Consider the following 14,884-nt stretch of genomic DNA (forward strand, 5'->3'; position numbering starts at 1 on the left):
ATTTAAAAGATATCGCATGTACATTACAGGTGGGTATAGGATTCGGGCCCATTTGTACCATGCGGGATTTAAATCTTGTGGTCTATCAAAATGATGAATTTTATTGTTTTATGATAAACCTATGAACTCACCAACCTTTTGGTTGACACTTGAAAGCATGTTTATTCTCAGGTATGAAAGAAATCTTCCGCTGTGCATTTGCTCATATTAGAGATATTACTCGGAGTCATTCATGACATATTTCAAAAGACGTTGCATTCGAGTTGTCGAGTTCATCAAGATTATTATTAAGTCAATTATAGTTGGAGGTATTATGAAATAGTATGCTTGCCGTCAACTTTCAATGTAAAGAAAGTTTGTCTTTTAAAAACGAATGCAATGTTTGTAAAATGTATCATATAGAGGTCAATCACCTCGCGATGTAATCAACTATTGTGAATCGTTTATATTGTATATGAATGGGGCATTTTAGTTGGTATCAGAGCGGTGGTCTTAGCGAACCAGGTCTTGCATTAGTATGTCTAACTGATAGTTGTTTAGATACATTAGTGAGTCTGGACTTCGACCGTGTCTGCATGTCAAAAGTTTTGCTTATCATTTAGTGTCAAAAAATTATTTGCTTATTATTCTTAAAGTCTAGACACATCTTACTGCCTCTATTACATAGACAGTGTATAGATAAATTCATATCTTAGCATATCTTTTATTGTTACCTTTGTCTGACAGCTTCCGTAGATTCCTCCGTAACTTATGAGATTTTAGTATTATATATGCATATGTAAATTATGTATTGCAGGGTACTAATCTACATCCTATAATCTATTTCTTATCGAAAATCCTTCATCTGATCGTACGAGATGAATCCCTCAACCAGTTCAAGTCCCTCGGATTCCAATATGGAGTTTTACTCGAGCTCTGAAAGCAGTGTAACCGGAATGGATCAATCAATTAGCCATAACCTATTTTGGATGAAATAGGGATGGGTTCGTAGTCGACTAAACCAATGGAGACAAGAAGAAAGAGATCCCTTCCATCCACCATCTTTCCCTCTTGACAAAGAACATGATGCACTTACCGGCGAACCTATTCGAAACACCATTTTCTCTCTTATTTCCAGAGTATCTCGCTACGACTATATCATAACTCAGATTCTAAAACTTATTCATCCGCTCGTTCCGACCGACAATCTTTCCCTCTTTACCAGCTTCAGCAACACCACCGGCACCAACAGTACCATCAGTAACAGCACCAGTACCATCAACAATCCATGTCTCAACATCTCAAGTCTGTACCTCGAACATATTCATCGTTCTACATGACGTTCTATATTATTTATCTTCGTTCGACATGGCAATGACGTAATCTCTAATAGTTTAGAGATTATATATTCTTGTTCTAATGGTAAATCAAATGAGTTTAATATCATATTAACTCATTAAATCCATGATTATATCTGAAGAAAATATATATGTAAATATATTTTCATAAAGATTGTAATTAAAAATTCTTTTGTACAAACTGTTAATGGTGAAAATATTTTAACGGGTAGGTATTACCCGAGGAATATTTAGATTTCACATTAATAAGTTACACTGTATATCCTTCGAAGCTGATTCAACAGTCGTTTACTATCCTACTTACATCCACCGATATACGAATCCGTTCACCACAGAATAACCATTTTCATCCAATTTCATATTTGAATTTTGATTTATCAGAATCCAACAAGTGGCATAATGAAGAAAACATTGGACAAAATAAAATTTGTTAGAAACAAACAAACTAACTATGAAAAATTTTGTTAAGAATCCACGCTAACTGTTCCTACCTAACTGTTCCTAGCTAACTGTTAATTCCGTATTACCTTTTATTTATCGCAATTTATTTATCGCATTTTATTTATCGCAATTTTAATTCTCGCAATTTTATTTATCGTCATTTAATTTCTGTTATTTATTTTACGCACTTTAAATATCGGGACACGTATACAAGGTTTTGACATATCATATCGACGCATCTATATATATTATTTGGAATAACCATAGACACTCTATATGCAGTAATGCTGGAGTTAGCTATACAGGGTTGAGGTTGATTCTACAATAATATATATAGTTTTAGTTGTGATCGAGTCTGAGACATGTACACGGGTCACGATACGTATTAATTAATTCGAATATTATATATTAAACTATATATGAATTATTGGACTGTTAACTGTGGACTATCGACTGTGGACTAATAACATTGGACAATTAAAATGAATTAAAATATTGATTATAACATATGAAACTAAACATTTCTTCAAATTTGCCACTAGATCTCATCTTAAACCTCATTTGTATCTTAACGATTACAATCTGCGTTCACACCTTTCATGATTCTTGAAAACATCTCAATCGAGAGGATGAACCAACCGCATTTCATCTACGGAAGAAAACATTGATGCATATAGTTATGCACCTGAAAACAATCGGAACCTGAGCAAACGTTTAACGCGTATCTGTGCTAATTCCTTTAGTTTTATTATTACCCAAAATAACTTGGTAATTCCTTTCAAAGTAGCAAATTTTATGACAGCTCCAGCAAGTCAACTTCGACTTTTCGTTCGAAACAACCTTATTAACACTTTGATATATATGTGTGCTCTTTTATTATTATCGGGGAACTTTTTATATTCCACCATATTACCATCAGCGTTTAATCATCTAAAAAACACAATTCTATTGAAACCACCGTGGATTGATAACCGATGATTTAGATATGGTAGCATTAAATGCAGAGGAAACAACAAAATCATAGATGGTCTAAACGGCCAAAAGTTGGATAATAAAGAATGGAATGTTAGGAATGCTCGATAGAAAATTTGGTACTGAAAAACAGATTGAGCAAACCATGAAGGAGACCAAGGCCAAATACAAGGACCATACCATATATTCAAAGAATCCAAGTAATTCTGGATCCGATGAAACCTTCAACGAATATTTTGCCCCGAATTCATGTTAATATCTTGCGGAAAATCTTTCTTCATCAACCATCGAACTTAGAAATTCCAAAATATCATCATAAATATCTTATATATTTCTGAATATATTTTCATAAACATTCTCGTTCGAAATTATTTATCTCTTCGTGCTATCTATATTACATCATAAAGGAAACTACTTTAGTTTCAAAATTTCTTTAAAATTCGAGTTTGAATTATGAATGATTTTGAAGTAGTGTTAGAAATTGATGCATGAGTTAGTATAATATAATGACACTTGATCAACGTGATTATATTACAGTTAGTCATGCTGAGTTTCTAATGGGACGTGATAATTCACAGATCATAACGTCATCACGTGCCATGTTACATAACTCTTTCATTCTGCTTAACTTCGGAATATATCCAGAAAATATATTCTTGATAGTTCTATTCTCAGTGATTCTGGTAATTTGATAAATCAAATCGTGCTAATACGTTCTTTCTTGTTTAGAACATTAAGTTTATTCGAAACTTCATATTTACGAATTCTGGACCATTATTCGCTTGATTTAAAGTCGGAAAGAGAAAACAAAAGTATGAATTGAGAAAGAAAGAATAAATGGTATGAGCTGTGAAAATAAGGAAACGAAGAAGGTGGAAGATTGAAAAGAAAGATGACAGAAATGATAATTAGGAAAATATCAAGGATTAGAACTGGATTAAGCATTTTCAATCTTTTGGATGTATGAACTAAGAAAGAAAGTATAGCAATGGTGAGAATAATGGAATGGAAGAGTTGAATTTATAATGGAAATATCAGACAGAGTAATCGAGGTAGATCACCGTATTTAATTATAGAGATTTTAATTTCCTTACTCGTCGAAGAATCAAATCTTTTAGATTTCAAAGATTTTCTTTAAATCCCTTGAATTTCGGAATTCAACCATGACTAGTCAAAAGTTATGATAAAACTTTTCTTTTTCATTTCACTCTTTTATGATAGCTTCATTCGCACTCTTCGAATGACCGAATTGTTTTTATCCATATTACCGATTGATGATAAAACTCTATTTATCAACTTATATGTGTCATGAAAACATACTTATTGTCATCCATGACCATTCCACTCAAATTTCGGGACGAAATTTCTTTAACGGGTAGGTACTGTGACGACCCGAAAATTTTTGACCAAATTTAAACATAATCTTTATATGTTTTCGACAAGATAAGCAAAGTCTGTAATGTAGAGTCTCGAAAATTTTGGAATTTTATTCATGTAATCAATTGCCCTTTGACTATTTCCGACGATTCACGAACAATTGGTTGTAAATAAAAGTGCATATATATATATACATAAATATAAATATATGTACATATGTAATAATGTGAAATAATAAAATATAAATTAATCAATAGAATTAAATATGTAAAATAAATATATATAAGTATGATATTAAAATGAATTTATATATATACATGTATATGATTTTTTATATATAATTAATATTATATATATATACACTATAATATATATAAAATATATAAATAATAAATTTATATTATTATACAAGTATCACATATTATATAATCAGTAATATGTAATATTAATATATTAATTTTAATTACAAGTAAAAGATAAATGTTATACTAATTACTTCTATTATTATTATTAATAATAATATTAACATCAATATTATTAATATGATAATCATATTTAGTATTATTATTAATAATACACTTTATTATTATTATCATTAATAATAATATTATTATCATTATTTTTATTATCCTTATTACTATTTTATTATTATTACTATTAATATTATTATTATTTTCATTAATATTATTATTAGCATATTTACAATTAATAATAATCAGTATATATTTTTTTCTAACATATTTATAATCTGGTAATCAGATGAAAACAAATTCTTAAGATATCAAAATCTTATTCGTGCAAAAATCAGTATCAATCTCATTCTGTTTTGTTTTTGTTTTTTTCTTCTTATTCTATTTCTAATTGACTTCTTGCCAACCCAAATATCACAAGCAAACAACTCTCGAGTAAATCATGTTACTGTTTCAGATATTTGATTCCATTCCTCAATACAGACAACCAGCGATTACTGTTTCCACCTCACACAGAGACTTAAAACGAATTCTGTTCATATCCACATCAAACCTTATCAATTTTCTTTGTTTCTTGTCTGCTGAATCAAACATTGTCGATTTCATTATTATTACCAAACAAAAATCTGTTAGCAATCTTAATCTATCATAATCTACTCTATCTAATTACTAAATCTATATACTTACATACATACGCGATAGATAGATGAAACAACCATGCCACTTACTTCTGTGGCCTTAACATAAATAACACACACTCTTCTTTTCTATTTCTTATTCGAACACCCATGAATCACCAACTTCATGTGCTAAAATACCCGTCTTCTATTCTGTTTCGTTTCTATTGTTGATGAACGCAAAACACCACAAACCCATTTTAACCACCACCTTTCTATTTCTTTTCCCATATCGAATTTCTGCTGCACTCGAGATACTCACATCACCATCGCCACTCTCGCAATTTATCTCTCTCTCTTTCCACTTTATTTTTCTCCTTCTTCGTAATAACCATCTGCAACAAAGCTTCAATTGCTTGACGTACAGCTAACCTTCTGTTTGCAGTTAACCATCGAAACAATCAACCCAACCACTAATCGTCGCTCAACTCTCTCTTTATATATATATATATATATATATATATATATATATATATATATATATATATATATATATATATATATATATATATATATATATATATATATATACATATTTTTTTTTTTTTTGTGAAACCCATGAACGCCAATACTTACTCTCTCTCATCTCACTTACTCTTATGTTTTAGCTAGAACTACCATCAACCGCAATAATAATCGTTTCTCTTCCTATTGGCAAACAATTGTATTACTATGAAACCATACGACCACTTTCACCACATATTTGACTGCTACCATGGCTTGCTGTACATTTGCATGTATGCAAGGGAGATTAGAAGTTCAAATGGCCTTTGCTATTCAATATAATATATAGATGTAATCAATTGAGTGGCAGACAAAGTGTGGGCAAGATTCAAATTGTTTAAAGTAAAAGAAGATGACAAGAGGACAGCTATTTTCCTGCTCACTTTTCTTTTCTTCCTTTGCTATTTCCACCTGTTAATGCCTTTCCCTTTTGTTTGTTCGGTTCTGGTGGTGGGCCGATATATATACACCCATCAAATGGATTAGTTATACATGATTAAATAAACCTAGTTATAATGCAAGTGGGAGGAAAGATTACATGTTGTAGCCGATTACTAGTGTTACACGTTTAATTTTTTTTTTTTGACATCAAACTCAAGGAAAATCACATAAACCAATTTGTTCCCTTCTTGATATTTCCATCCATAAACAGCCCACCATCAATCAATTGACGAATTTTTTTATTAACCTGTTCCTGTTTTCTGCTCATCCCTTTCGCGTTTAATACGTTGGGCTGCCATGAAAGAAACCGGTGGATACTCTTTTGGGGCCTATCAATATTGGGTATTTAGGTAGGCTTAGATAGATCAAAATTTTTGGGCCGAGTTTTATTCACGTTCTTGGGCCAAGACCCATTCCATGAATCTATTAAAAACGCAATTAAAAGAATGATGATTTGGTCGATGGAATTTTCGTGTTAGATAAATTTAGATATCAATTAAAAACAGAGAGACACAAGACAGAAGACTGGTTAAGGGTGTTGATGGGTTAGGATGAGGTTGCGGGTTCAAGCCTTGGAAAAGGCAGTTATTTATTTTTGGAGCTTATTTTGAGATGGTTATCATATTTATTATTATTATTTTTATCACTACTATTATATTATTATTATTACTATAAAAATTATTATCAATATCATTATTAGTATTATTATCATTATTTTAGTAATATCATAATTATTATTTTAACAAATAAAAGATATTTATATAAAAATATAAATTACTACATATATCATAAGTATATCTAATTTACTATTTTAATATAAAAGAAACATTTATAGATAAATATATAACAATTGAAATGATATAAAATAACAAATAAAATCACTAATAATATATATATATATATATGTTCGATTACCATTTCATGTATTAATATACATGATTGAATATATGTTCGTGAATCCGATGCCAACCCTGCATTGTTCAATATAGTCATATGTATTTTTACTACAAAATACATTAGGTGAGTTCATTTGATTCCCTTTTACTCTTTACATTTTTCGAACTGAGAATACATGCGCTACTTTTACAACTGCTTCATTAAATGCTTTTGAAATACATTTTGAACTGCGAATACATGAAATGCTTTTATAAATGTTTCACGAGATAGACACAATCAAAACATTCCTAGAATGAATTATGTGGACGTGATAATTGCCACCATTAAATTATGTGGACTTGATAATTGCCACAATTGATATGAATATTTTCCCCCTGATTATTATTACTTGGTAACCTAAGAATTAGGGAACATCACTAATTTTGAGAATTAGTGCACGCCTAATTGACGCGAATCCTAATGGTAGCTACCGGGTTTAACACACCCACCCAGAATGTTCACTAGACGGAAGGGCTAGTGGGCGTGGTGTTTAGTACTTCGAAGTTTATATGATTATTATACAGACGAGATGTTCTGTTTTGGGGATATTATTATGCACATTATATGTTAAGGTCGGTTACCAAGCCAAGCTATGAAAGCAATGAAAAGTGAATGTTATGTATCGAGAGAATGATTTTATACACAGGTTATGTGTATGTTATTTTTGTGCACAAGATATGTGTACGGTTACTAAGATTTATGAAAGATGATTTCGTACACGAGAAAGGTGTATTGTATTTAAAAGATATTGCATGTACATTACAGGTGGGTATAGGATTCGGGCCCATTTGTACCATGCGGGATTTAAATCTTGTGGTCTATTAAAATGATGAATTTTATTGTTTTATGATAAACCTATGAACTCACCAACCTTTTGGTTGACACTTGAAAGCATGTTTATTCTCAGGTATGAAAGAAATCTTTCGCTGTGCATTTGCTCATATTAGAGATATTACTCGGAGTCATTCATGACATATTTCAAAAGACGTTGCATTCGAGTCGTCGAGCTCATCAAGATTATTATTAAGTCAATTATAGTTGGAGGTATTATGAAATAGTATGCTTGCCGTCAACTTTCGATGTAAAGAAAGTTTGTCTTTTAAAAACGAATGCAATGTTTGTAAAATGTATCATATAGAGGTCAATTACCTCGTGATGTAATCAACTATTGTGAATCGTTTATATTGTATATGAACGGGGCATTTCATTGTATATTTTAATTTTGTCGTTAGATTGTTTATGATGAGACACGAGTTTGATACATATGCTACTGATATAAAGTATATGATATGCATGTTTTTGGAAAGCTGGCAAAAAATTATTAACTTTTCATTTAGAAATCGCGTGATTTCGATGAACGGATTAAAAGATATGGTCAACTGAATTATGGTTAACGTTAATTGAAATTGTGTTTGAAATTGTAAATTAATATTTAAACAACTTGTCTATGAGATTGATAATTTGGATTTTTAGATATTACTAATCGAGTAAATTGTAAATTAATATTTAAACAACTTGTCTATGAGATTGATAATTTGGATTTTTAGATATTACTAATCGAGTAAATGAATTTCTATATAAGGTATGTTTTTAGATATTAAAACACAACCAAAGCCTTGCTTTGAGGCATCGCAGTAAATAACAAAATCGTCAGTACCTTCAGGTAAAGATAGAATCGGGGCTGTGGTCAACTTCTCTTTCAGAATCTTGAAAGCAGATTCCTGTTCTTCGGACCACTCAAACTTCTTCCCTTTTTGAGTTAGCTTCGTAAGAGATTTGGCAAGAAGGGAAAAATCCTTTATGAATCTCCGATAATAACCGGCAAGTCCCAAAAATTGACGAATATGCTTCACAGTCTTTGGTATTTCCCAGTTCTGGATAGCGGTAATCTTAGCTGGATCGACATGTATTCCATTACTATCAACAACGTGTCCGAGGAATTGTACGGTTTTGAGCCAAAACTTGCACTTAGAAAACTTAGCGTAGAGTTGTTCCTTTCGTAAGAGTTCAAGAATCACGCGCATATGTTGCTCATGTTCCTTCTCACTCTTGGAGTAGATCAAAATGTCATCAATGAAAATAATGACGAATTTATCGAGATAAGGTTTGCAGACACGGTTCATGAGATCCATGAAAACGGCAGGAGCATTGGTCAAACCAAAAGGCATGACACAGAATTCATAGTACCCATAACGAGTGCGAAAAGCAGTTTTAGGAATATCAGATTCCTTGACTCTAAGTTGGTGATATCCGGACCTCAAATCAATCTTTGAATAAACACTTGACCCTTGTAGTTGGTCGAATAGATTATCAATACGTGGCAACGGATAACGGTTCTTGATAGTAAGCTTGTTAAGTTCGCGGTAATCAATGCACATCCTTAACGTACCATCCTTCTTTTTAACAAATAGAATAGGAGCTCCCCATGGGGACGAGCTTGGACGAATGAAACCTTTATCCAATAGTTCTTGGAGCTGGTTGGAAAGTTCCTTCATTTTAGAAGGTGCTAAATGGTATGGTGCTTTAGCAATAGGAGCAGCACCGGGAGCTAAATCAATTTGAAATTCAACTTGTTGAGGAGGTGGAAGACCAGGAAGATCTTCGGGAAACACATCGGGAAAGTCTTTAACCACTGGTACATCTTCAATACACTTCTCTTTCGATTCAATCATCTTAACGTGGGCTAGAATAGCTGGATAACCTTTCATAAGGTGTTTGCGGGTTTTAATACAGGAGATAATATTGAGATTGGAACCACTCTTTTCACCTTGGATGATAAGAGTCTCTCCATTTCCCAATGGAACATGAATGGTTTTATCGTAACACATGATGGCAGCTCTCAATGGACGTAACCAGTCCATTCCAACTACGACGTCAAAACTTCCGAGCTCGACCGGTAAAAGGTCTATCTTAAATTCTTTATCGGCTAATATTAGGTTGCAGTTTTTATAGATTTTATCGACTTGCATGACCTTTCCATTGGCTACTTCTACTAATCTTTTAGTTTCTAAGGGTTGAGGCTTTTCAGCAAATAGGGTACAAAAATCACTAGACACGTAACTTCTGTCGACACCAGTATCGAATAAAATAGTTGCATAGAAATTATTGACAAGATATGTACCCGTGATAACTTCATCTTCATCTCGGGCTTCAACAGCAGTAATAACAAACGCACGACCCTTTGCAGCAGTAACATTAGCTCCAGTAGCGGGATTATTTTTCTTCTTAGGACAATTCGGACTAATGTGTCCCTTCTCTCCACAAGTATAGCATGTAGGAGGAGCTTTGGCCGGAACAATAGCCTTATCCTTCGGAGGAGTCTTACACGTCTTAGCAATGTGTCCCACTTTCTTACACAACGCACAAACCGCAGTACACTTCCCCGGGTGATGCCTCTCACAACGAATACAGAAAGGATAAGTACCCTTATAATTCGACCTTGCACCATCCGCAGGCTTCTTATTATCATTCTGAGCCGAACCTTGAGATGGCTCAAACTTCCTCTTACCATCATTACCCTTGGTTTCAACTTGCTTATTAGTCGACGCCCTTCTTCTCTTGGCCAACATGAGATTTTGTGCCATGAGAATCACAGCATCTAAAGTAACCTTCTCAGCAGCAATAACATTCCCTTGAACATCCTCAGGAAGACCTTCAATATACCGCTCAATTCTTCTAGCTTCAGTAGGAAACATTTCAGGACATAGAGTAGAAAGCTCCAGATAACGATTGGTATAGTTCTCAATGTCAGTACCCTTGACCTTGAGTTCCCAGAACTCAGCTTCAAGTTTCTGAACTTAACTTCGAGGACAGAATTTGTTGACCATCATGCTTTTGAGTTCATCCCATGGAATTGCATTAGCATTATCAATTCCTACGGACTTGGCATGAGCAGTCCACCAAGTTAAAGCATTGCCACCCAATGAGCTAGTGGCATACTTTACTCGATCGTTATCACCACAGTTGCAAATACGGAAAATAGATTCCATCTTCTCGAACCAATGGACTAGTTCGACAGCTTCTTCAGTCCCCTTAAATGCAGGAGGATGACAGTTTGAAAAATCCTTGTAGGAACAAGGTTTCGGTTGAGTATTAGCATGATTAGCTTGGGCGTTGCCTTGGGCGGCAGCGAGTAACTGTTGGAATTGTTCAGTAGTTAACACAACGTTGTTAACGGTAGGTGCAGCTGAACGAACCATGATGTCACTACATAAAAGTGAACATATGTTTGATAAGTTTAACAAGTTATAAGTTTGAGCAATCACAAGTATGAATAAAATAAAGTATTGATATCGCATGATATTAATAAAACACTTTATATTATTAGAACGAGGCATTAAATAAGCCTTTATTACACGATTCGGAAATAGAAATAGTTTAAGGCATAGCCTTTACATAGACAAGGAATTGGAAAAATAATCTAGGAAATATTAAGATTGAAGTAATCTTCATATTTCTTCTTCTCATCCTCCACCTTCTTCATAAACTCATCAACTTTCTCGTTCCTCGCCTTTTGTTTCTCATGCAGGAACTCGAGATTATCATAAAGGTTAGAAATTTCATTGTTGATTACATGGTACTTGTGGTCCCTTATAGAAAGTTGATTATTCACGCGGTTTTCCTCCATCTTCAATCTAAGGTCAACATCTTCTCTTAGGTAGGAGAGAGATTGCTTCCCCCATCGGGTATTTCTATCACCTTCATACTTCACCAACTTTATCTCTTTCTTTAGTTCAGCATTTTCTTCCATGAGCTTCTTGATTGCTAGGTATTTTTCCTTCATTTGAAAATCGATCCTTGCAATATGGCGAATTAGGTCATCGGTAGTTTTTCGCAGATTCATGAGCTCGTACTTGGCATCAACTTCATCGTAGAAAGGAGATCGGGATCTTTTCTTTGACGGCCCAGTTTCTTCAAGACATTTCCTCTTGTCTTTATTCCTCGGGTTTGGATAGTATTCAGGAGACCCATGTAACTTTAGAGTAGTATTTGGGCAATAATTTGGTGATGGAGGACCACCAAAGCCATAAGGTGGACTTTGGACTGGTCTTTCTGTGGAAGACCTTTCAGTATCTTTTTTCGGTTGGCTTGAAAAGATTCATTTTGGTGGTTTGATGATAATTAGACATCCTAACATTAGGAAGGATATTTTGATTAGAATCTTTAAGTCAAGTTTATTAAAGCATAATCGTTAAGATTATGGGGCAATCCTAAGTGCTTTAATTCTAAGGCAGGAAAGGTTATAGTTTCCTAGATTGCTAAGGCACCCTAGCTAACAAGTAAGGCACACATAAAAATGCAATCCTGGTTCTCTATAACAGCCTGGTTATGCTCTGATACCAATCTGTAACGTCCTCTCAATAGGGTCTGGAAGGAACGTCACTAATATCAAAATATACCAACATATTATAATAAACGAGAACAATACTAAATGATGAATTTAACTTTAATGAGTATGCAGCGGAAAATGAAATGTCGTTACAATGACAGGAATAACAATAACGTAAATGTTCACATGCAGAAGTAATAAATGCAATATCTCTTGATCATATGTCCAAGTAGCATCACATAAGCAGTAAGTATAAGAGCTTGAATCAAACAGCACCTGAGACAAAACATGCTAAAGTGTCAACCAAAAAGGTTGAGTGAAGTTCGTAGGTTTAACAAAAAGTTTGACCGTTGTTTTAGACCACAAGATTTAGTTTGTAAAGTTGATCTCCCGCAGGATCAAAAAGTTATGCCAATGCATTATATTTAGACTAAACGTTCAAGTTTGCCCCATGACAAGTTGTGTCTGTCCTTGTCGGTTTAATTTCATTATCAAGTAATATAAAGACTTAGTCAAATGTATCGGGGACGTTACTCCCGATAGGCCTACCCCCAATAATTAAGCATGCAGCAGCAATTAAAAATATCACTGTAGGGACTTAGTCGGACATAGCCGGGTATAGCATAGTTTAACAGTTTGGTACTTGTGTCTAAATTGTAAAAAGTAAAAACAGCATGTGTCTCATCCCAAATAAAGTAAGTAAGTTTGCTAGCAATAAAGAGGGGCTATGAATTCACCTTAGTAAGTAGAGAGAGAGAGTTATTCCTCGGAATAAAGAGTTGAACGAGTGAGCAGGAAAGTCAACCTATTGACATTTAAGAGTAGTTAAGTGTTTTGCCCATGTTTAAGTTTAAGTATGTGTTTGTTTTACTAAGTTTCTATTCCTAGTAAGTTACTATTTTTATAAAGTTTTCATTTTTAGAAAGTTTCTTATTTTACTAAATTTCTATGACTAGAGAGTTTCTACTTTTATCAGTGTTTTCCATTTTAGGATACTTGCCGTATTAGATAAGCTTCCAATCACCCCTTTCCCTTCGAATGGCTAATTTAGATCTAGGGGCTTGAGCCACAAGACCCTTTAAATCAAAAATCCAAACCCTCTGCCTAGAATCTCATAGAAACCATTCGTCAAGAAAGTTCGAAGATCTATACATCTCTAATACATATCCCAAAATATTTTTATGTTACAATATAAGTAGTAGGTTATAGGTGCTAGTAATAGTAATAATGTATACATGTTATCTATTTTATTTTTAATTGCATATAATTTATAACATTATTTACATGTTTCGGTAAAAATAATAACTGAAGTAAAAAGTAAAAAGTAAAAAGTAAAAAGTAAAAAGTAAAAAAATAAAAAGTAAGAAAAGAATACTTACTAGTAGTAATTCTTCAAAGAGAGAATGAGAGAAATTTTGGTGTGAGTTTGAATGAGAAATGAGGGGTATTTATACTTGAAAAAATTAGGTAAAAAGAATAAAAATATTTAAAAGAAAAAGAAATATTTTAATTCTTAATGGGATTTTAAAATTAAAAAGTATTAAATGTTAGGTCATGGGATAATGCACAAAATAAAATAATAAAAGTAGTTTTTCCATTACAATTTTTAATTAAAAAGTAATTTATTTATTTATTTATTTATTTATTTTTTTCATTTATTTTAAGGATTTTTTTTATATAAATAAACAAATTGATTTAATGCTTTTCCAAGAATATTTGTAAATAATATTTTTTTTTATTTAATTAATAAATACAAATTTTGCATAAAAATAATAAATAATTCGGTATTTTGTATTTTTAATAATAATTATGATTTTAATTATTAAACTATAGTTTTAGTAAGTTTGTAAATATTATTACATTTATATATAATTAGATTTATTATATAGTTAAATATATAATACATTAACTAAATAATAAAGGTTATACAAAGTTTATATACTTAGTTAAATTATGTCAAATTATATAAATTAATAATATATTATTTATTTAAGCGTACATTGTTGACTAAAAATTACTATTCGGTCAATATTTAATTGTATATAACAACCCTTAATACATGTAGTCAGACATATAACTCTAGGGTTAATTCAGTAAATTTAGAAGTCGAAAAGTGAGGGTTGTTACAGTACCTCCCCGTTAATAAAAACTTCGTCCCGAAGTTTTAGGTGGACTTCTCGGATGCATCAGCGGTTGAGAAGAGATGGGGATATTTCTGTTTCATTTGGTCTTCACGTTCCCAGGTATACTCGGGGCCACGTCGTGAATTCCAACGGATCTTAACAATAGGTATGGTGCTTTGTTTTAAGCGTTTAGCAGATCGGTCCATGACTTCTACGGGTTCCTCTATGAAGTGCATTTTATCATCAATGCGAATGTCATCCAAAGGAATAACGAGAG

Source organism: Rutidosis leptorrhynchoides, chromosome 3 (genome assembly GCF_046630445.1).
Source record: "Rutidosis leptorrhynchoides isolate AG116_Rl617_1_P2 chromosome 3, CSIRO_AGI_Rlap_v1, whole genome shotgun sequence".
Lineage (NCBI taxonomy): Eukaryota > Viridiplantae > Streptophyta > Magnoliopsida > Asterales > Asteraceae > Rutidosis > Rutidosis leptorrhynchoides.